At 50.4% G+C, this 23,948-nt stretch overlaps 1 long non-coding RNA gene across 1 annotated transcript; it reads left to right on the top strand.

The window, feature by feature from the left end:
* Positions 1 to 6,298, top strand: LOC120409337. Its single transcript, XR_005601260.1, has 3 exons — positions 1 to 34; positions 4,033 to 4,133; positions 6,207 to 6,298. It is a non-coding gene; the product is annotated as an uncharacterized LOC120409337 (long non-coding RNA).
* Positions 6,299 to 23,948: the final 17,650 nt, after the last annotated feature.

The following is a 23,948-nucleotide window of genomic DNA, read 5'->3' as shown; positions in this document are numbered from 1 at the left end:
TGTGAGGAGAGCTGGGCGAACTCTGGGGGAAATGGTGGGTAAATAGTTTCAGGAATTCTGAATCACTTTTCAGTTCAGCTGCCTTCATTCCCCTCTTTGTTTGCTAGTCGCAGATCCATCCCAATCTGTGTTTGTTCAAACAAATGCTGGGGAATGGCTGTTCTTTCCATGAACACCTGGATTCACATGCAAACCAGGGTATTCCTTACTTGTGAAGGAACTGCTTGCCACCTGTTTGTAAAGTTAGAGTCGTCCAATCAGGGATCAGAAACAGGACTGGTCACAGCTCATAGTGAATAATCAAAGACAGTCAAAAAGCAATGTGCTGAACCCATAGGTTGAAATCCCTTTATTCTTACATGGTGCATCTGTTTGTCTATTTGTTGAGCAAATAGGAATAAAAAAATCAAAGTCCATTTGCAAATAATTTGCAAACAGAAAGCAGAGCTAAATTCATTGGCTAAATGGTTTGTTACTAATATCAGAGGGGTAGCCGTGTTAGTCTGGATCTGTAAAACTTCTTCAGATGCATGTTACTAATAGTTTCCCATCCCCTGATCTGAGCTGAAATTTGTTCCATATCCATGAAGCCTTATCTTCAAGGTATCTAAAAGTTGGACTGAAGCTCTACATTGAAGATCATGGTCCATAACGTCTCTCCTCTGGCACAATGGAACTTTCCACAATAAGAGCGAAGTTCATCTGTACAGGAGACAGAGCTTTCTTGGGGGCCAGTCCAAGACTGTGTAATGAAGTCCCCCAGGAACTTAGGATCAGCACTAGCCCCACCCCCTGCTCAAATTCAAGGCATATTCCTTTGACTTTGCCTTCTCTAAACTAGCCACAGCCTGAGAATAGGTCTTTCTTTCTATGGTGATGCATTTAGTCTGTTGGGGACAAGGCAGGTACGTCCTGAAATGCAGTAAGGTGGGTTTTTATTACACTGCACGCTGAAGGTTTTTGTAAGCCACTGTGTACATATCAGAGGGGATCTACTCTGTTCACAGTGTGTGCACATTTTGTTAGTGCTAACACATGTGTAGCACTTTCCACTGGGCTTCTCTCTGTGGTGGAGGAGAGGTGGTGATGATATGGGCCATGAGGAGGGGATGCAGTGAAATTTCTGTGTTCTATGCTGCAATTTACCTGTGTAAGCATCCATCCGGTCAGTGATTAGTCCTTTGGGTCTGCTCATCTGTGTCCCTTCAGCTCCTTTTAAAATGAACCTAGATTTTCCAGTCTAGTTCTAAATGTCTCAAGCAATGGAGTTTCCCCCATTGTGGAGCCTCTTCCACAGGATGATAGGCTTTGTCAGGATGCGACCCTGGTGCTCAGCCTCAATTTCCCCTTCCTTAGCTTCATCCACTGCCACCCTTCTAACTAATTCCCCTCCTTCCTTGGTCTGCATTCTCCTGTTATGCTTGCACTGTTATCAGACCCTCTACCTCAAGCTACATAGAGTTAGCGCTTTCCATCTTTTCTCATAAATCATGTCCTCCAACCTTCCAATTTCTCAGTCCCTCTCTGGTCTGATGCTGCACTGAACACAGTACGCCAGAGCGAGGATCTCCATTCCCTGCTCCAGAGACAGCAGCTCTACCAGATAAGGGGCATGGGAGTCTCTCCACTAGTCAAGCCATGAGCTTCACTCAGCTGAGTGTTGATCTCACTTAGGGTGCAGAGGCCAGCAGTTGAGGGACAGAGGATCGATCAAATCGGACACAGTGGAATTTGGAAAAGAGGATTTTGGTGTTCAACAAATGGAATAAGGGGTCACACATGAACTCCCCAGCCTTAGACTCTGCAGTGTACCAAGTTCTGTTTAGCAAACACCATCATTCTCAACTGCCCTGCAGGGTTAGAACCCCAGTTGGGCAGGTGCATGCTGGGAAATGTAGTCCTGCAAAAAATCCACTCTAGGGGCGTGGTTAAAGGTGAGGAAGGTGTAATTATCCTAATTTCCCACTGCCCTGGTAAGAGAAAGAAGAGAGCTTCCTTGCTCAGGGCAACAGCTCTCCAGCTAGAGGGTATGACTCCCCAAGAGGGGCTGGCTCTGCCTTCTGCAAAGAAGTTTACCCTCCTGAACTCTCACTGATTCCCGTCATTCCGTGGGCTAAACCAATTCATTATTACAGGGATCTCAGTCACTCCCTAGACAGTGAACCAGACCGGAGTCCTCCCGGCCCCTCATGCTGCAGGGCATCAGCAGCTGATTGCTGGCTTGGGAGGTGAATGGAAGGGGTGTCATTTTCCCCTTGTGGAATAGGGAATGTACATTTAGAGGCTTGATGTGTGTGAGAGGATGGGGGAGAAGGGTCATATCTTTCTCTGAAGCATCTGGCATCAGCCCTTCTCAGAGATACAATATGATCACTCACCTCTTCCAGTACGGTGACTCCACTGCTCCATTCTCTGTATGGAAACACAGCCACAGGCTGATCCTGAACCCAACAACCTGCCACTGAATTTTCTCCTGATCCCAGTCGATTACCTCCGCCACCCCAACTGCTAAATTCTTCCACTCCTAGGGAAATGTTCCCCTCAGCCCTGTGCTGTGTCTGAGGTGGTGACAGCTCTGTCCCCATGTGTCCATCAGGTCACTGTTGCAGGGGGACTGAGTTCAAGACTTTCCCCATGAAATGACATTCTCTAATCCAGGAGGAGTGGAGGTGGATCAGGAAGACAGGGGTCATTATACAGATTCAGGTCCCACACGAGGACCTGGCTCCTGCCCAACATTAACGCTACAGGGCACCACTGTGGGGTGCTGCATGGTTAAAGGTGATGCCCTCTAGGTGAGACATTAACGAGGGATGTCTTCAGCCAGCCACCCCAGGGAATAGGGAGCAGGCAGGGAATAGACCAGATGTCGTGGCCAGCAACCCGTCTCTGAGTGAAGTGGCTGTGATGGCCCAGGCTGGGTGGGAGCTAATACAGAGTGCAGAATGACTCCTGTAATGGCCACCTTGGTCACTGCTCTTCTGCCACCCTCGTCATTGCTTTGGACAGCCCTGGGGTTCGCTGCAGTTGAAATGTGTTACAGGAGAGCAAATGCTATTCATGGGTTATTCTTTTGTCTGTTGTTTTTTCATCCTCCCACTGCTGCATGGATGACGCAGCCACGGCCCCTCAGGGGCTGCAATGGGATGCAATGGGAGCAATGCAGCACCATTTGACAGAGCTCTGCTGCATGGGCGTTCAGTGCCCTCATTCAGTGCTCTGACGCCAGGGCAATACAGACACCTGCAGGGCACCGCTGCACGCAAGGTGCAGCTACCTCCCATTAACTAGAGCTTTGCTGTATTGGTCAATGAGCTGGGGACAAGTGGGGCCAGATGGTCTCTTAGGGAAATGTCATTTTCTAATGAGATCTGTTTTCTCAAAGGTCCTCTGAAGCTGTCCATTCCCTATGGGCTCTAATAGCTCAGCAGCTGGCCTGGCCTGCGATTCTAGGCAAGGCCTGGAACAGCACAATGCATGGCTGACAGTTCACCCAAACTCAAAGGCCTCTTTGTATAGGCCAATTCCTGTACACTCAGGGGAAGGGACAGTTAATTTTCAAAGCGTCGCAAGTGCCTTTGAGTGACCGCAATGTTTTCCGCTGCTGGGGCCCTAATACAAAATGGCATCCATGCCGTGAAGAATGTCACTGGCTGAAAGCCCCAGAGCCATATGGGCTACTGATGCCCCAGGCAGGGGGATTGTGTGCCTGCCTCTCTCTACAATGACAGTGGCTGGAGCCCAGGGAACTCTCAGAGCCTCCAGGAAGTTTCCTGTCTGACGTCCTAGCAGAAGCATTGGGTCCCCAACCGCTGCCAGTCCTAGGCTTCCGGCAGGGGCTCCAGCCTGGAGCCCCCCTCCGCTATCAGCTCACCAGATGCTTTTTCAGGATACTGTGGTAAAACTGTGCAGGGCACAAGCTGCAATTTGGGGTTTTCTCTGGTGTCAGCCTTGAAGACAAATTGGATGGGAAAAAAATGATGCCCCTGTCAATGCCTATTAGTCACTCTTGTTTTCCTCCTGTGTGTGCAGAGAAGAAGCAATGGGTCCCCCAAGCGGCTGAAAGTGGGTGGACAGTGGGGGGGTTGAATGTCTGGAGGAGCTTGGCCAACGGTTGCCCTGGCCTGAAAGGGGTAAGATGTTCCCAACCTGTTGTAGTCATTAGCTTCTTGGAGTCAGATCAATTGTGTTGCCCCCTAGTGGTAAAACAGGCTGTACTGCGCTGTCTGACTCCCATCTCAGATGCGTTTCAAGCATTTGGGAGAAAAAGGAGGTGTGAACCCACCCTTTAGCACAGTAGGCATGGTATGCATCACAGAGTGACTCCAGGGTTTACCAGGAGGTACACACCACATCCCCCTGACCTCAGGTGAGAAAGTACCCCTGATCCAGTCCCTGGGGCATGCCAGGATCCATCGTAACAGAGTATAGACGAGTAGGGCCCAGGCAGGAATTCAATGTTCATTCTATGTGAATGACCACTTGCTGCAAAGAGCACTAGTGTTATTGGGAAGGCAATGTTAGCCAGTAATATTGCATGTTTCTGTAGCACTTTCCCTTGGGAAGCATCTTACAAACACAGGCTATGGCCACACTATGAGCTCGGGATGTGATTCCCAGTTTGCATAGACATACTCACGCTAGCACAGGCAGTGAGGAGAGGAGGCCTGGGCTAGCTACCCTGAGTACAAACCCACCTGGACCCCATGGGTATGTAGCTGGGGTACCTAGCCTGTGCCACCACTGCTGCTACTGCAGTTACACTACTGTTTTTAGTGTGCTAGCTCTCATTGGGTGTGTCTATGAGAGTTGGGAATTACCTCCCACCTCCACACGTAGACATAGTCTAAAATACGTGGGTCATGTGACCACCACCCCAATGCAACCTTTCTGGGGTGGAACGAGCAGTGTGGGAAAAAGCAAGGAAGAACCCAGTATCCATTTGAAACTGGAGGGGCAAGTTAGGGTGGTGGAACAGGATTGCCTTGCTAGGAATGTCTGGTTGCTCTGGAATGGTGCAGTCTCAGAACCACCATCCCACCTCAGCCAACGAGTTAGACTGAACAACCTGAGGTTGCAAACCCGTTAGGGTTCATTCCCATTCCTCGCACCTGGCCCAGACCTAGAAGTGTCTATTGTCTTGCCCATATGCTGAATCCCATTCACATCAGTGGGCTCTCTGTGCCTACTCCTGTGGATGGGGCTAGAGCCCTGCAACTGCCTAGTCCTCTATCCACTGAGCAGCCAGAGGGATCTGCTAACAAGTAGAGGTCTTCACACTGTGCCAGTGCATGCTGTGTTAGCCTGAAGCCCAAGGAACACAAATGATTTCTTGGGGTTCTCCGCAAGCTCACAGCCCGCTGGCTGGCTGTTTCTCCTCTGGGTGGAATTGGACTGGGAGGCAATCCATGGCCCAATTCTTCCTCTCCCCCACAACTTCAGCAGCTAGGGCCCGACACATCACAAGGCTGGCCCTTAGGTCATGGAAGCTGCAGAATACCAGTATGGGTAGAAAAGCTCCTCCTATCTCGGGATCAGTGAGGAAGAGAGTGGGGTGGGGAGCAGAGAGAGCTAGGCCACCGCCCCCCCACAGACTCCAGCACCCATCAAACAGTGTCCAAAATACAAACAGCACTAAGTCTGAATGGCAGGAGAATCTGTCAGAGCCGAGGGCCCCTGCCTAGAGGTTGAGTTTAGGGACAGGGCTTTTGCTCTGTGTTGGGGCGTTCTGCAGACTGGGAGCTAGTTTGTATTTGCTATTTAACTCCTTGTTAGTCGGGCTGGGGCTCTCTCAGGGGAGTTCATGGTTACCTTTGAAAGAGAAGAGGAACTGACTTGGTGAGGAAGAGACCTAAATGTGCTGTAAATGCAATGGGGCAAAAGTAACTCAACAACGCCTCAAGCCTTCATTGGAATCACCTGGCTGAACTGGGGAAGGTCTCTGGGTTACCTCTGGATCATCTGCATGTACCGCAGTGCGCTGCATGCAGCATTTACATGAGGGATGAGCATACCCAGCCTGCAGCCTGCCCCAGGGGTCTGGTGCCTGCACTCTGTCTTGTGCCCCTGGACAAGGGCATCTCCTTCAGCAGATGTGTCTCTTACATCCAATTGGTTGGAGAAAGGTCAGAGTGAGTGACAGGATGAGGTGGCACTGGCAGGACTTTCTAAAATACTGAAACCTCCCCCACTCTTTCCCTTCCCAGCCATTCCGCCTTGTACTGAGACCCTGTCAGATCTGACAAGCTGAGCTGGGCAGGTCTGGAGGGAACCCCTTCTGCAGGTGCTGCAGTAAGTGATCCTGATGTTTCAGGAGGTGGAGGTCTGAGTCACTAGCAGGGCACTGTGGGGGAGGGGTTTGCCATATTTCAGAGTTGTTATACTAAGGCCCTAACCATTTGTGGTCATTAAACATCCCGTGGAACATTTCCTAAGAATGGCTCTACAAGTGTGAAATATTATGTGACAAAAGTTTGACTGTCTCACCAGGTCTGTAAAGGGAGTGACGGGGAATATTGGTCCCCTATCTGCTAACAGCTAGCAATGTCATGCCAGGTACCAGCTTCGCTTCTAAAAGCCATCGGCTCTGTGAAGTTGGAAAATGGAGCTGCTCTCCATGTCGCTGCTATGGCTGCATTTACTTGCTTTGTGTTAAGAACGGCACTAATTAATGCTACTGAAATTTCTCTCTCTGTATCCACATTACATACAAGAATCCCCTTAGTCCTGGGGAGGGAACCCAAAGAATTATCCACCACCCAATGCATTTACAAATCAGTCATTTTCTGGCCACTAGATGGTGCCATAGAACTGTTCTTTACAATTCACGACTGGAAAGGGAACTCAGTGGGAGGAGCTGGCGAGTCTCAAACCACAAAGCCACTAGGGCCCTGCATAGCCATCATGAGCATCTTACATGAGAGGGAGGGAGAAGGTTATGCTGGTAGCAGGGCTGGCCAGATCTGGAATGCTGCCGATGATCTCGGGACAGACAGTCTTTCTAACACCTGCTCCTAAATATTCTGTACCAGAGGTGGCTGCATTATAGGGATAAGGGAAGTGATCCTCGTACCTATATAGATATTACCAAGGGAAAAAAAGGGGCATTAGAAGAACATTATTAAAGTTGCAGAATTTGGGTGCCTAATTTGTGACTGGATTTGTCAGAGAACTTAGCATTAGATAGCCCTTTATATGTTCAAAGTTCAGCTCAGCACTTCTGCAGATCTGAACACAGGCTATCAAGTCAGGCACTCTGAAAATGAGGCACACCAAAATTAGTGGCCACCTATGAAAAGTTTGACTGTCTGTCCCGAGATCATCGGCAGCATTCCAGATCTGGCCAGCCCTGCTACCAGCATAACCTTCTCCCTCCCTCTCATGTAAGATGCTCATGATGGCTATGCAGGGCCCTAGTCTGTCCCGAGATCTGTCCCGAGGTATCACACAGGAACTCTGTGGCAGAGGAAAGGATAGACTCCAGTTCTCCAGGATGACATTTAACTGCCTTAGCCACAAGACACTTCCATCTCTTCCTGCTATACCCTACCTCATTCACTGCGCACCTTCCAACTTTTGCAAGAAATAAGGAAGGGGTCCTACAGACAACAGCCTCCTTCACTCATCCCCAGATCACGGTCCATCCTGTGGACTGAATGAGGCAGCGGTCCTGTGGGAAAGATAGTAGGTGATCATGCAATTCAAGACTGTCTCAGACTGTATCCTCCCCCAGGAGTGAGGAAAGTGTCATAATCACCACTTCACAGATGGGGATACAGGCACAGAGAGAAGAAGGAACTTGCCCAAGTCACCCAGTGACTGAGCTGGGAATCAAACGCAGTCTCCTGCTCTAGCTGCTAACCTGCGCTTCCTCCCAAAGTTAGGAACAGAACCTGAGCCTCCAGACCCCCAGTTCCCAGTGGAGTCTCAGATGAAAGGCACCAGAGAAGTGTTTGAACCTCCCAGACTATATCCAGAAGTGTTAACATGACAAATTCGCCTGCTCTCTGGTGAGGTGCATGTGGAGTGAGGGATCTGCCCAGAGAGAAAAGCTTCCCAGGTTTATGCTCCTCCTGGCTCAGGCTTAGTGAGGAGGAGGAGGCCATGAAGAGCTGCTGGGGGTGGCCTGGCAGCAGCGTGCCGGCTGCTCTGACTCAGAACAGGCCTCACTTTCCCTCACTTGCTGATAAGAGGCCGCTTCCAGAATAAAGGCTGTCGCAGCTCTTACAGTAAGTCACTGTTAAAACAAAATGTGAGAGAGCCACTCAGCGGAGTCTCTCCAATGAATGAACTGGTGCTTGGGCCCATCTCTTGCGGGGATGAGGGGAGCCTGAGCAAACACAAAAGCTGCCCCAAGACATGTTCAGCAAAACTAGAGCTTTGTCATCTTGGTGGGAGGCCAAGCCTCTGACTTGTTCATCCCTTTGTCTGCCCAGTGCACTTGGCAGCACAGCTGGGGCCACCCACACCCCCCATGACGTGACCAGTATGCACAGCAGTGCGGTGGGGGCTCCCCCACCCCCGGTTCTGGTGACCGTGTTTGAGCTGCTATTTCTTTGACTGAGTGATATCTCCAGGGCCACGTTGGGTTGGGTGCTGCTCAGATACGTAACGGAAAGAGAGTTCCTGCCCCCAAAGAGTTTGCAGTCTTTTGATCTCAGACTGGTTTCAGAGCTGGATGAGGATGGCTCCTAATGTCAGCCTCCCAGCCCTGAGCCTGTCGGACACCAGCCATTGCTGGAGATGCTCTTGGCCCAAGGATGATGGGGACATAAAATCATAGCAATGTAGGGTAGGAAGGGACCTCAAAAGGTCACCTAGTCCATTCCCCAGCACTGTGGCAGGACCTAGGCATGGAGGTGACCACATTCAGCTTGGGGCCAGCAGCTGAGTTCAGTGGGGGGAAGGAGGTTGCTTTGGGCATGTAGGATAAAGGGCAAGTTTGGGTATGTGCGCAGAAGCCACAGTCATCACAGTGGTAGGCATGGGAATGGCAGCTGCGCTTTGCAAGGTGTGGGAGCAGCGGCTGGCATGGGGGGATCCCTGCTACGCACTAGGCAGAAGCAGCTGCTGGCACAGAAGCAGCAGCCCGTTCACTGCACAGGACAGAAGCAGCCGCTGACGGGAATGGCGGCTGTGCTCCACGTGGGATGGAGTGGGAGTGGTGGCTGCACGCTGGTGGGATGGAAGCCTTGCTCCTGGTGTGCTGAGCCTGGGGCCAGAGTTCACTGAGAGATCACTGCTGCTCACACTCAGGCAGGGGCTCTTGCATTTGGGTGCTTTCCTTTTTTCTTTACCTTTGAGGCAAATTACAGCCCTTTCAAGTCAAGCCCTTGTGGTGGCAAAGTCTGCACTAGAGAAACACTAATCATGGCCTCCCACTGGGGCTTGGCTCTAATTGCCTGTGAGATGCTAATCTGCTGGAGGGTCTCAAGTGCTCTTTTATCTAAGCCTTTCCTATCCCTCCCCGTTTCCTTCTGCCACTCTGCAATTCCCCTGGTGGACGGCTCCCAACTCCTCTCAGCCTCTTCATGCAATTTCTTTGAACCAGCCTGTAAGTGGAATTCCCAGCCTACAACAGCTTGTGTGCAGAGAAGCAGAGACAGAGGGAGCCCTGTTGCAGCTCCCACCCCCGTCTTGCAGGTTGTGTGTTTCTGGAGGCAGAAGCAGCAGGATGGAAATCTCTTTCCCCTCCAGCAAATGCATACAGCTGGGCTTCCTCCTGCTACTGTTGCTAGAGCCAGGCAGACTGAGCTCAGACAGCCCCAGTGCAGCCAAAGGAAAGAAGACCCCTCACGCTTGCAATCTCTGGTGGCCATACCTCCTCCTTCCCAAGAGTGATGGACTGGGGAGCTGTAGGCTCTACTACCTTGTGCTTGATGAGCAGCCAGCCCCGGAAGAAGTACAGGATGTCCCAGGGGAGCAGCAGATGGAGTTCATACAGGTCCTGAAGCAAACCAAGCTCGTCCAGGGCTAGGAACCTGATGGACCGGCTTAACTTGGTGGAAGCCAGCGTGGTGTCCATGGCCTCAAGGCTGCAGAGGCTGCAGGAAGAGAGCAGGCTCAACCTGAGCCGCCTGGAGGAGAGACTCGATTCCTGGATGCTCCTGCTACTGGGCATTCTGTCTGGCTGCAAGCTGTCCTGCGGCGACTCTGTCCTGAAGATGTCTATCCAAGGTGAGTGCATTCGGGCTCTCCACTTCCCCATTAGCTAGCTTCTCTTGTGCAAATAACAACCAGTGGTATGACTAAGCTTCTGTTCCATTCAGCCAGTGCTGGGAGAGCAAAGATACAGGCACTTTTGGGTCTGATTCTACAAAACCTCATTGGTTTGGTTTGGATTTTGCAAAACCCAATCAGGGTGATTCAAATCCAAGTCCCATTTCTCCAAACCCACCGAGGATCAGGAAAATGGAAGGGCTGGATAATTGATTCCTTCTTCGGTCCATCTCTCCCCAAAGCATCTCCAATGACTTCTCACTGCAGCTGAACAGGGCATGAGGCCTCCTTCCCAGCCCTCCACTCACAAATAGTTTGGTTGGTGATGAGCGGTCCTTGTGGTATCCCAGCACATTGCTCAGCTGCCCAGGGTGCCCTCACAAACGGGATTTGTAGGGGCCACAAAAGGGAAGAAAGAATGTGGCTATGGCTTGAGGAGGCAGAAATATTGACATCAAACCCAAACGTGTCAGCAGCCTATAACATTTTGGCCCTACGTGCATGAAGCCCAACTATAGGAGGGTGGCTGGATTTCAGACAGTTGAATTGTAGCAAGAGCCGCATTGAGGGTTTTTAATGCAACAAAGAGTTTTGCAGCAAATATACAGAAATAATCCACCCACAGAGATCCTCCCTCCATGTTTGGACACAGCTTCTTCTAGAGACTATGAATGCCATCCTGAGTGTTGGACAGAGAGGGTCACTCAAAAGCAACATAGAGTTTTATCTACTGTCTTATGTCAGGGCCCAGTGGTCTGGTCTCATTGTGAAAATCTCCCACCTCTGGCCACCGGTCTCCTTCACACATACAGGCACTAACCCGGCGCTACACCTCAAATCAATGCTCAATACAAGGCAGAATGGCTGAAGAAGAAGCTATTGGGACTTCAGACTCCTTCTTCAGCATCCACAGGCAGTCTGAGCAGGAGGAACTGGGCCAGGCAGCCCTATTGACCCTCTCCTATTATCTGTGATCACTTTTGGCCTGTCTTTCTTTCTCCATCTTTATTTTTCCCTTCACTCCCCCTTCCCTATCTATCTATCTATCTATCTATCTATCTATCTATCTATCTATCTATCTATCTATCTATCTATTTTATTTTTTTGCATGACATTAAGCACTCCTTTCGCCTTTGATGTCCTGACATCCCATCAATTCATGTCCCTGGAAGAATTCCAGGTGGTCAGAGACAAATGTCTGAGAGGTTCACTACTGACATTTATAGCGACCAGGTTTTCTGATTATGTAAAAGGAACAGTTCTCTCTCTCTCTCTCTCTCTAAGCCCCTAGCACAATCTCCCCACTGTTCTGCATTTCCTCAGCTCTGTCCTCCACGCACTGCCCTTCTCAGCAGACTGCCTCGCTTTTTATTAACCCAGAGCAAAGAAGAGACAGAGAGAGGGACAGAGAGAGGGGGAGAGGATAAAGGCGAGATGGTACTATGAGCAATGAGCTAGCTGCCCAGGAGGAACTAGACTTTTACTTCAGGAATTGTTCTGAGCAAATGCTGGTAAACCCAGAAGAAAGCATTTAGAAGTAGCTAGAAGCCTTTAGAAGTACCATAGTCTCTTGTCAGCCAGGTATCTGGAAATGCGTGGCACCTACTGCCAGTGCTGGTCACAAATACATTTTCAAGAAGCTCAAATGTGTCAGAGAGGGGTTTGAAGGGGTTCCAGGAAGGATTCTGGGGCTGGACAGGGTCACTTGTGAGGAAAGATGAAATGAGCTGAATATGACTGGTTTGGCTAAGTGACAACCAGGGCAGGGATTGGAACGTAACTGACAGCTGGTATTTGAAGGAGTTAAACCCAAGGACGAAGAGGAATTGTTTAGGATGGGCCACAAAGTTATACCTGGCAGGAAATGGGATGCAACTCAGCAAAGGAAAATTTAGGTTGAATATGGGGGAAATGACCTCCTGACAAAATCTACTAGGTTGTGGAATGGTCTTTCAAGGGAAGTGGTGGAAGCTCCTTCCCTGGAGATATTTAAAACTAGACTGCTTGTGGGCCTGAAAAATGTACCACAGAGGATTCTGCATTGGCCCCTGGGACCTACTAGGGCTTTTCCACCATGAGTCATTTCTCAGATTCTTTGTGGAGGCAGATGTGTGTGTCTCTCTCTCTAGACACAGATTTGCAGCCATTCTCTATGTATATTACACAGACACCTCTTCATCCCTCATGTAAATGATGACGCTAAATCATCAGACCGGTTTGGTGCCAGGGGATAGCTTTTCCTGCGACATATGCTTAAAATGCACAAATCAAAAATATAAACCACTAAAAGATGTGAGGTTCTTCATACAACGAATGCTGTCCATTTCCTTCCGCGCCAGCTGGAATACAGCATGCTGGGACGTGTGTCATCTCTGCAGGCTGCACCTTTTCACTAAAGATGAGTAGCTGCCATTGCCCATGTTAAGCTAGTTAAGTGTGGCCAGCCCTTGGGTATAGTTTGGTTACATCGGGGGGGTATGGTACTTATACCATGCCACTAGGTACTTATACCATGCCAAGTGCTCAGATGATTTCCACTAACGGCTGGTTTAAATGACAAGCCTCATCCTTGGACAGCAGGTTTTTTACAAAAGCAGGATAAGGCTGTAAGTTTGGAGGCAGTTGGAGGCTATCAGAGATCAGTGGGAGCTGGGTGGTATGGAGATCTGGGGATAAAATATGGAGTTTTTCAGCTCTAGGTCATAGGCATGGATAGGTTCCAGTTCAGGCCCAGAGCGATAATGACATGAGGCAACTCGCTGGTGTAGTGTTTAACCGTTGACGTTAACCGCGAATCCTCAGCTTCTAGGGAGAACTAAGACGTACAGCAAGGCTGGGCTTATGACAACTTAGGCCTCTGTGTTCTGCTTGAAGGAGCTCACAACACACGTGTAGCCAGATTTTTAGAAGTGCTCATCACCCCATCCCCATTGAGCACAATGGAGGTTTCCCCCACCCACCACCTCTCACTTCATCTTCCCCCTTGCAAATAATGGGAGCAGATTGATGCTGAGCACTTCTGAAGATCTGGTCACTTCATTAGGTGCCTAAATGGGAGCAGAGTTCTTGAAAATCTGGCCCTTAATGCTTCATGTGAAGTGAGCTGGTGCGGGGGTGTCGCAGTCCAGTAATGGGTAGGAGTCCTTACCCCCTAAACCACCATCCCAATTGGCATTCATTGGCAGCCCCAGGGGAGGCCAATGGGGGCATTGATCATGGTCAGAGAGTGAACTCTAGTTCCAGATTGCAGAGGCCCATCCACCTCAGGGTACCCGGCTGGAAAGAGTACAGCTGCTGCTGCTTCCCCTGTGTAATTCTGCAGTAGCCCCCAGCAACTGCCAACCCAGGCTCCTACACTAGCACACCATTTGCTTTAATGGGGAAAAACAGTGTCGCAAACCAACTTTGCCGGTGGTTGGTCAAAGCCCAGCCAGACACTGAGCTGCACTTGGACACATTCCCTCCCCAGTGCAGCTCAGCCAGAGCTTGGGTCCCCATTTGCTGATGTTGAGGGATCTCTCCCTCCTCAGCCCTCGCTCAGTGGCACTTGGTTTCAGCAAGCAGACACTGCAAGACGCTGGAGACAAAGGAACAGCCACAGTTGGTACTGAAAGGGATGAGGCAGGTGGGAGTCCAAGGTAAGGAGATGATGTGCAAAGTAAGCCCCACAGGGACTCTGGGAACTACACTGCCTACCTAAACTACCCCCCATAATACCAGTTAGCTATGACATCCTTTGCTTCGTGCCCTAAACCACTGTGCCGTGTTCCTGTGTGCTGTTAATCAGCCGCCTCATTACACTTCAGAGGTGGCTGCATTCCTGTGTGTGTACGGTCCTTTGGGATAAAGTGTATCATATTAATTAGCATTACTGAAACCTTTTTTTCCTGGGCAAGGTGGAGAGATACAGCCAGAGATGTTGCTATGTAAACTTTTCCTTTTATCCCCCAGGAGATAGTTCAGCTCCCCATTGCTAAACCGATGGGCCCAGCAGTTCATGGAGACTTTAGTCTGGGCAAAGAAGCCAATCTCCCTCCCTGGATATTCCATGCACCCAGTCCTGTCAGGGTGGGAGGTGAATCAATGGGTGTAGTGACACCAGTGCAAATACTAGTTCAGGCCATAAATTAAACTGAGTTTGGAGAGGCTTGTCCTAGTCCCCATTTGTCCACAATACAAAACCCATGTGGCCCAACTCTTAGTGTCTCTGGAGGAGCAGGCCATGCGCTGGAAGAGCTGGGGATACAGTGGACTGGAATCAAGGTGCATTGGCAGAGCTGTGGGAGGTCCCAGGATCGGAACAGCGAAGAGAGCTGCAGTCCAGGAGTGAGGTGCATCAGCAGCGCTGTGCTTGCTCCCAGGACTGGAATAGCTCAGTCACTAAAGTGGCCAGGAGAGAATTTAGGAGCTTTCACAAGCCAGAAGAGAGGGGAGGGGAGAAAGAACCAAGGGGTGTCAACAGTGGGGTTTTACAGTAATGTCAATGAGTCCAATTGCTGCTGCTTTTGCAGATTTAGGAAGAGAACGCAAGGCTGAGGAGCCACCAACACCTCTGGGTAAATATAGGGCCGGCCACTTTGTCTCTCTGCCTTGTGTTGAGTGGAGTAGGTGACCCCCCTCACAGCACATGTCAGATCTGGGAGCATTTAAACCCAGAAACTACCCCCTATGGCTTCAGTCTGAATTGAGGAGAGCAGCGGCCAGGTCTGGTGATTTGAGCACAGAACTGAAACCAGGAACTTGTGGGTTCCACTCTCAGCTTTGACACTGCCTCCCTTTGCAACCTTAGGCAAGTCACTTCCCCTCTCCGTGCCAGTTTACCGTTTATAAAGTGGGGTGATAATATTTCTGTGTGTCTCAGGGTGTGTGAGGGTAAATTAGTTAATATTTGCAGAGCCCTGTGGACCTCATCACCGTTTGCTGCAGAACTCACTAAGGGGGAGGGGCTGTAGGGAGGAAATCTCCATAAGGTTCCTCTTGTGGAGTTACTCCCACATCATCCAGTCATGTGTGTCTGCCCTCAGCGCCTGCAGAGTGGCTCCAGCTGTGCCTCCATGCTGGCCCTGGGGGCTCTGTCCCCTTCTGCTCCCTGGCACCATGACTGAACAGAGACATGATAAAGCCATGTTTCCAGACCTCCCTCACCCCCGGCTCCTCACAGGATCCCTGTAAAAACACAGAAGGGCTCTGCCAAAAATGTAATGCATCAGACACTTTAGCAGTTTAGCCTTTTCACTGCCAGGCTTTGTGAATTATTGGTCTCTATGTCAGCTGCTCCTACTGGAATCCTCCAAGAAGTCAGAGTAGATGTTCCCTTGGGATTGTGCTGAGATCCACAAGCAAAGGATCTGGGACAGTGGGATCTACACCATCCAACCCATCCCACTCCAGCATCCTTTTGAGGTAAGAGCGCCAGCTGCTGGGCTGGGTTGGGTCTCACTGGATTATTGCAATAGTGCCACGCACCCAGGCTGTGCCAGGTGCCCAAAAGCACCAGGCTCACAGGGCACAGGATGGATCCTATGCACAGGGATGCTCCATACTCACAGCCCTCCCCGCCTCTTCTTGTGGGAGCATTTGGTCCTTTGCCCTGAGCTGGATCCTGCACCCTCTGCTCTATCTTTGTGGCATCTCACACTTTGTGTTGAATCGTATTTCATTAAATGAGGCCTGTGCCGGGACACCTGGCAGCTTTGCCCTCCAAAGCGCCGAGCTTCCCAGACAGGGAGCAGCACTGAGGCAGCAGCGAGGTCTGTTCCTGAGGGAGGGAGTTTGGGGATACAGCCTGCTCTGTGGAAAGAGTGAACCCAGCTTAGGAGCAGCACTCACGGAAGTGAGCTGCCTCCTGCCAGAGCTTAGCCTGAAGGGGATCTCACTGTGTCCTGGGGCCTCTGTGGAGGGGTAGAGATCCCAGAGGAAGTGCCTCCCTGTCTGCCTATGATAGGAAGGTGTTGGGCTCCTGCTGCTGCTGCATAACCTGCCATCCCCTCCCACTGCGGGCGTACTGTGACATGGTGACCCATGGAGATGGCTGGACTGTGTTCCAGTGCCGGCAGGATGGCTCCCTGGACTTTAACCGCACCTGGCAAGAGTACAGGCTGGGATTTGGTAGCCTGCAGGGTGAGCCCTGGCTGGGTAACAAGCAACTGTGCAGCCTGACCCGGCTGGCTCAGCATGCCCTGTGCATGGAGCTGGAGGAGTGGTACGGCATCCAGTGCCACGCCACCTACCACACGTTCAGGGGGGCCAGCGAGGCCAACAAGTACAGCTGATGGCCTGGGAATGCCAAGACAAGGCTGGCAACACCCTGAGCTACAGTCGCAGCCACAACTACAAGTGTTTCATCACCTGAGACAGCAACAGTGACAACTACCCCCCTAGGCAACTGCAGCACATACTATCGGGCCAGCTGGTCGTTCAACTCCTGTCTAGCAGCCAACCTCAATGAGAAGTACCACGGGGGACGGTACAGTGGGGTGAACAGCGGCATCAACTGGGGCACATAGTATATTCTGACCAATAAGAGGACCAATCAGAAGTATTCGTTCAAGAAGGCAAAGATGAAAACGAGGCCAGTCAGCTTTTAAATGGCAACTATAGCTGGGGCATGCGAACTCCTAGGGGGAAAGGAATTGCTGGGTTGGGAAATTAGGAGAATGGGATCAAACTGGTCAAAGGGAAATGTCAGAGCTATCAGGGAAAGTTCCTACCGCTGAGACCTGCTGGACTCCATGGTTAAGGGAAATGGTGGAAACCCTGTTGCTTAAATTATTTCAAGGAGGAGATACCTTAGAGAATACAGTTCTGGGAACTTTCCCACACTAAGGCCAGGGCTTTTCCAGCTCTGAGAGACAGTGATGTACACAATCCTTCTGCAAGCCCAACTTCCTTGGTGCCTTCCCAGTCCTTACTACCCTTCCCCAGGCCAGGGCTGCCTTCTTATACAATTTCCCCTTCCCCTCCACTCCCGCATTCCTTTCTGTGGCTGGCCCTTTAAATTTGGCAGTGACAGACAGCTGCAACCCTAAAGGAGCCCTTTTACAACTGGAGGCTGGTTGCTGCATCCCTGTCTTCCAGCTGGTGAGGATCCTGAACTCTGGGTAGGTTTGTTTTCCTCTCCTCATTTCTTACAAATAGATTTGGTAGGAGCCAAGAGCTGTATGGGTCTCTGATGTATTGTGAAGTCTTTATAGTCATGGACTATTGTCAATGGAGCCCAGCCACTGCTTTTCCTTGGGGCTTAGCAGAGAGGGCACTGAGCCTTGAGGATCATTCAAGACCCCTTCCTCTTGCTTGTCATAGCCTCCCTGAACTTTGAGAGTCACAGGCCTACTGTGTCCAGCTCTGTCTACCTTGAGCCTAGATATAAAGAAAGCCAAAGGGTCACTGCTCTGGGTGAGACCCACTCTGTGAGGCTATGGATCGGTATGTGTCTATAGTCTATGTTATACCTGAACTTAAAACCTATTTTATAGCAATAGCAGTACTTGCATTAGCAATGAGTCAGTCTGATTCCTCCCCAGAGCTGGGGCCAGGAGCACCACATGGAGCTGTAAAGGTTCCTTTCTGCTCTGTGTGGGCTCAGAGGGCCCAAGAGCACTTTTCTTAAGAGTTGGGATTTCTCTGACCTGCCTAGCCAATGATTTCCCCTCTCCCCAGTAATGTGCTGTGCTCCGCTCTGCAAGTGGCTGTATTTTGGGTGGGTGATGTGGCTTAGTTTATAAAGTGCACTGGGATTTGCTTACATCCTGACTGGGGAGTGATTTGGGGGTGGTAGGAAGGGAAAGAGGGTCCTGCTGTAGTTGCTTTAATCACTAGTCTGTGGAAATGAGTCGGCTCCCCCCAGGGGACTGTTCATGCCACCACCCTGCAATCAGCTTGATACTCTGCAGCAGCAGCAGCCATGCCTGGCTGCCTGCAGTTCTGCTCCTATTTATAGCTGCCTGTTTGCAGCCAAGCCCTCCACTAATGAGCAGAATCTGAGGGCTGCTCAGCAGCCTCAAGTGCTGAACAGTAAGCCCTTGGGCTGGAGCGGGAAAGACACAGCATGCACTGTCCCTTCTGCACAGCTTTGAGCTTTTGGACACTGAGAGCTCCACTGTACAAAAACAGTTCCCTCCTGAGAAGGATCTAAGACAGCTTGGGGGAAAAGCCCAGTGCAAAGTCAGGGGGCCATGGAGTCCCTTTAGGGGTAGCCAGTTGGGCTAGTCAGTGTAGAGGCAGCACAAAGTTGATCTGCCAGAAGCCCAAGAGACAGGGCAACATCTCCAGGGAGCAGCATTACAAACCCTGTGCCTGAGGGGGGCAGCTTTCTCCATCTCAGGACCTGCCTGCATTGTATTACAGGGGCGAGTTCAGACCCCGCAGACTGGCATTGAATGCCCCTCCAATCGAGTCCCTTTTCACTCTGCTACCCAGTGCCACTCAAAACCTGGCACAGAATATGCCCTATCACCCTGCTTTCCTTCAAACCCTGGTTGCCTGGGGGTGTTGGATACAGAATTCTATACTAGTAATTTTTTTTTTACTGTCTGTAACTGTCCAGTGTGGAATTTTTCAACAGAGGCTCCTAATAATAGCATCTAAACTTGACTCATTGAGGTCAGGAGCTTATATGGGAGTAGAGGAGGATGGCTGCTCGCTCTCCCACTCAGGGACTAGCAGGTATAGGAAGGAAGTCAGTCCTTGTGAGATGAGATAATGTGAACTCAAGGTTTTTGTACTGGCCTGGGAGTCAGGCATCTCCTGGGTTACAAACCCAGCTCCCCAACCCTGTGTCTGTCCCCTCTCTATAAGAGGAGGAGAACTACCTGCCTTCCAGGGTCTGTGAGGAATTTTTGTAAAGATCAAGGTATTATTGTCATTTTTTTGCACAGAAGCAATAAGGGACCATCACACTCTATTAATGGGGTCGCCAGCTTGTATTATGATTGAAAACGGCACTTGATTGAGTCTGAAATATTGTTTTCCTTCCCCTGGGGGATTCTGCATTCTCAGGTCCTGGCTGGAACATAAGGGCTCTCCTATTTCTCAGACAGAGCCCAGCTAACAGGGTGGGTAAGGGCAGGGGCTTCTCATGGGCACCTCTCTTTTTGAAATCAAGCTCCATGTTAGCTGGCCTGAGTCCCTCTGCTAGGGGCCAGAAATACCCCCCCCCCCACACACACACACTGTGTTGCAGATGGGCAGCATGGCAGGAGGTCCAACTCAGAGCAGGCTGCTGTATTTCACACCCTTGCCTGGAGGTTGAACTGACTGGGAGGGAGGGGAGGTGGCACTGCAGATCCTTCTGACAGATGGGCCTGGAATGTGGCCTAAGCTAGCAGCCTGTCCACCCCTCCCCTACTCCAGGAGTCTGGCTGTGAGGAGGGGCTGAGCTGTAAGTCTCTCTATTTCTCCCCTCCCTTTAGCTGTCTGGGAGAGGCAGTGATTTGCACACCACTCTGCTTGCCATGCAGCCTGAAGAGCGCTCCTGTCATTGGCACTGGGTGAGTGGAGCCCTGATCAAAATCAAGGAATCCGAGAATAGGGGCTGTTTGTTGTGTTGGGTCCCAGGACTGGAATAGCTGGTGGGGGGCTGTAGGTCAGGACTGAGATGCACTGGTAGAGCCGTGTGGGAAGGTGAGGACAGGAATAGCAGCTGGCGGGGCAGGGGTGCTGCTGGTCAGGCCTGAGGTGTGTTAATGTGTGTGGAGTCCCAGGGCTGGAATAGCAGATGGTTTGGCCCATCAGTGTTTACATGCCCTGATGGTGAGTGCCACAGAAAACCCTGAGGGAGGGTGCTCATAAACCAGCCTGCCTGCTAGAGGAAAAGAGAGAACTGTGGAAAAAGCTAGGGCCAGGCTCTCCGGGGGTTATAAACAATAGAGCAGGGGTCGGCAACCTTTCAGAAGTGCTGTGCCGAGTCTTCATTTATTCACTCTAATTTAAGGTTTCACGTGCCAGTGATACATTTTAACATTTTTAGCAACATTAAATCTGTTATTAAATCTTTCTATAAATCTATAATCTATAACTAAACTATTGTCGTATGTAAAGTAAATATGGTTTTTAAAATGTTTAAGAAGCTTCATTAAAAATTAAATTCAAATGCAGAGCCCCCCGGGCTGGTGGCCAGGACCCGGGCAATGTGAGTGCCACTGAAAATCATCTTGTGTGCCACCTTCAGCACCTGTGCCATAGGTTGCGTACACCTGCAATAGAGACTGGAGAAACAATGCAAAAGTGATTCAGATCCCTTGCCAATGCCCTCTTTATACTGAGCCAAGGGGGCCTCCTATAGCACAGGGACTGCAGCTTCCCTCTGTGCAGGTTGGGGTCAAGCTCCAGAGAAGAGATCTGACAATCCAGGAGCTGGCTGCTGGGCAGTCTGTTTGTCCAGGGGGGTTTGGATACTGTACAGTCCCAGTTTGGGATACCAAACAAGTTGCGGCAACACAAGGCAAGGTTATTTGTGAGATTAGACTCCATGAGATGTGAATATACTGTAATTACAGAGATGATGAACAAGGACTTCAAAGTGAGGGGTAATAGGGCTGTGTGTGGGCTCTGGATAGAAGGTGGTGCTGCAGGGCTGGCCTCCTCAACTCTGCCCTACAGCCCCCCTCTGCCCATTGGGGAGGGCAGTAGCTATATGTTGTCTAATTAGCACCTTGAGAGGCCAGCTGGCTTAAGTGAATTATAACCCTTCAGGCAGAGATAGGGTGGAAGAGCCATCAGAACTAGGAAGCCCTAGCACCACACTTCCTGTTCCTGGTGCAGTTAGGAGAAATCCCTGAGGGAGAAGAAAGAGGGCAAAAAGACAGAGGAGAGCATAGCCTCGGGAGGCCTACAGCGGAGAGGGACAGAAAAGGACACAGAGTTTCCTCCTCTCATTTTAAATCCAGAAGCTCTTGCCCATTTTCAAAGCAGCAGTCTAGCTCTCCTTCTGAATGCTCTCTGTCCCTTCCACCTGCAGGAGGCTGGGATATGTTAGGGCACATTTCAGGGAAGGGTGTATGCCAGAGAATGTCTCCCCTCCTCAGAAGAAAGCCCCTGGCCTAAGGCAGCCTTCCCTTGGTCCACAGTTGCAATATCACCGGCTTCCAAGACAGCAGAATGGGAGGGATTTTAGAGAAGGTAGAGGGGTGAATAATACACTTTCTATGAAAATACTAACCCTCTGCCCTTCTCAGACCCCTTCCAAGGATCTCAAAGTATTTTATTTTTTTTAAATAAAATAAAGCCTCACCATATGTCTGTAAAGTAGATAAGGGATGTATAGGGTTTGCTGCAGCCACCTTTAGGCTGGAACACAGCAGCTATTTTACAGCACACTACATTTTAGGACCAGAAGTGTAGAAATCTCTCAACTACAGCTGCCAAGGAATTCTAGGTAGGCTGAATGGACTAGGTCACTGGGATATTTACTGTAATGCCACAGCATCTTTATTGACTTGGACCTTAGTTTTATGTTCCACCTTTCTTCCTTCTGAGTTGGTACTGAATGCCAGCTGAGTCGAGACCATCCTTACCCACAGGGTTTTCTTTAGGACTCTCCCATCCATGTACTGACTGACCCCTCTTCATCTACTTAGCTTGGGAGTACTGACAGAATTGCAGCACACAGCTGGAGACCACACCAGAACTCCTGTAAGGATATAATGTACTCTGGGCTTCTGGGGCAGACACCTTGAAGATCCATCAGCAGTTGATTGCTCCCTTGCATTTGATGTGGGGGGAAAGGTCACAGATCATCACAGTGGTCCCTTCTGGCCTTATAATCTATTAATCAAAAAATTCAACCTGGACATAGCTCTTTTACCCAAGCCGCTGTCACTCATTCACTCCTTCCCTCCCTAACAGGGAGCCTGTTTAAAAGCTAATTTCCGTAAGAGCTGGGATTAAATCTTCAAATACCTTTAAGTATTTATCACTGTTAAACTTGGATTTGGATTCCCTCTTGGTCACCTCACTCCCTGGCCCAGAACAGGGAGCAGTGTGGAGGGCAAAGATCCAGCTTTTGGGGCAGCTGGGGCTGGCTCTGGAAGGACAGAGGTTTTCCCTTTACACAGTGCTGTCTAGCTCCCCATATGGGAGATCTACAGAGCAATGGTGAAAGACTCCAAGAGGAACTGCACTGAGCCCCCATGCAGGAAAGAGGGCCTAGCGGAACAATGCAGAATACAAGACTTTAGAGGGTTTTTGCAGCATCTTTAATTTGCAGAAAGGGATATTTAGGTGAGACTTTAGGAAAAACTTCCTACCAGTAAGGGGTAGTTAAGCCGTGGAACAAATTACCTGGGGAGGTTGTGGAATCTCTGTCACTGGAGGTTTTTAAGAACAGGCTCGACAAACACCTATCAGGGATGGTCTACATAATAGTCATGCCTCAGTGCAGGGGACTAGACTAAAAGACCTATCAAGGTCCCTTCTAGTCCTACAGTTCTGTGATTTCTATGATGGATCACAACTGATCTGCAATGGCTGGTGATGGGTTAGCCTAGAGAGGAAAGGGGCATTGGTCAGTCCTGTTGCTTTATAAATATGTAGCAAGGTTTCTATGCCCCTGACTTTAATAAGTGGACAGATGACTGCACAGAAACACGTATCCAATCACTCAGTATTGTAAATGAATAGAACTCTCTGCCTTCTGGGGCTTTCAGTATGTGTGTGCAGACAGTGTGGCACCAACCTTGAGCACTTTGGTATGGTACTGCCCAGCAAATTGTCTGCAGCCCACACTTAGGTGGCTTCCACTGCTGGCTTGTTGTCTGGAACAGAGGAAACTACACACAATAGGGTCTCAGGATGCAACTTATGAGCAATGCCTACAGAAGGGAGAGACCTAGAAAGCGGGACAGGAGCTGGGGTGTGTGTAAGGTGCACAGGACATGTTTTCCATCTACAGAAGCAGGCCAGTGGGGGGGGAGAGGGAATATGTTTAGGGGCCTCAAGCAATTCTTTCTCTCTCTCTCACACACACACAGAGCCTGTATTCTTTCTTAAGGGAAAGCATGTGACTGGTGAGGGAATCTAAAGGCTGACAGGAAACATGCTTTTATAGAATCTATCTTTGCAAAGACAGTCTGGGTGCTGGTGTGAGGTGAGGCAGTTAACATGGAAAAGAACAAACTGGAGGGAGGCTCTGGAGGGCAGGAACCTGTCTTTGGGTGCTAGTGAGTTAGAATTAACAGGCCAGGCAGCTGGGCTCACTGTTCCAGCTGAAACAGGCCCAATGTTGATTCTGGGCAGGTTGGAGAGCCTGGATTGAGCTGTGGGTGGGCCTGGGCCCTCTGCATGACTGCCCTGCAGCCTGCCCTGGGGGCCTAGGTAAGTTGAGTTAGTGTTTGAACCAAAACAATGGCACCACAAGAGTAGAACGAAACCAGGGTGTGTGGGGCAGCCCCATCCGTTCACACCCCAACCTCCCAGCCCACCGCCCCTCCTCTGCAACCCAGGGCCCTGCATACATGCTGTGGGCCTGAGGTGTAACAGCAACACCTTCTGGTGGACAAACTGAGTCACACCTACTCACCCCACCCTGGGGATGGGGTGTGTGACAGTAAAACCAAGGGACCTAGAACCTTGACACTCCCCTGCAGGTTAGTCCTGGTTCAAACTGTTCCCCTGTGAAGAAAAGCCACTGCAGAGCGGTTCTGGGTGAGGAAGGCAAGACTGACTGTACCTGAGCCTAACGGGGCAGCAGAAAAGTTTAAGGGGGCCAGGTTAGGAGCTAGAACATGGCTAGG

This window comes from Mauremys reevesii, linkage group 7 (genome assembly GCF_016161935.1).
Source record: "Mauremys reevesii isolate NIE-2019 linkage group 7, ASM1616193v1, whole genome shotgun sequence".
In the NCBI taxonomy this organism is placed as follows: Eukaryota; Metazoa; Chordata; order Testudines; family Geoemydidae; genus Mauremys; species Mauremys reevesii.
This window is presented reverse-complemented; position numbering and strand designations above follow the sequence as displayed.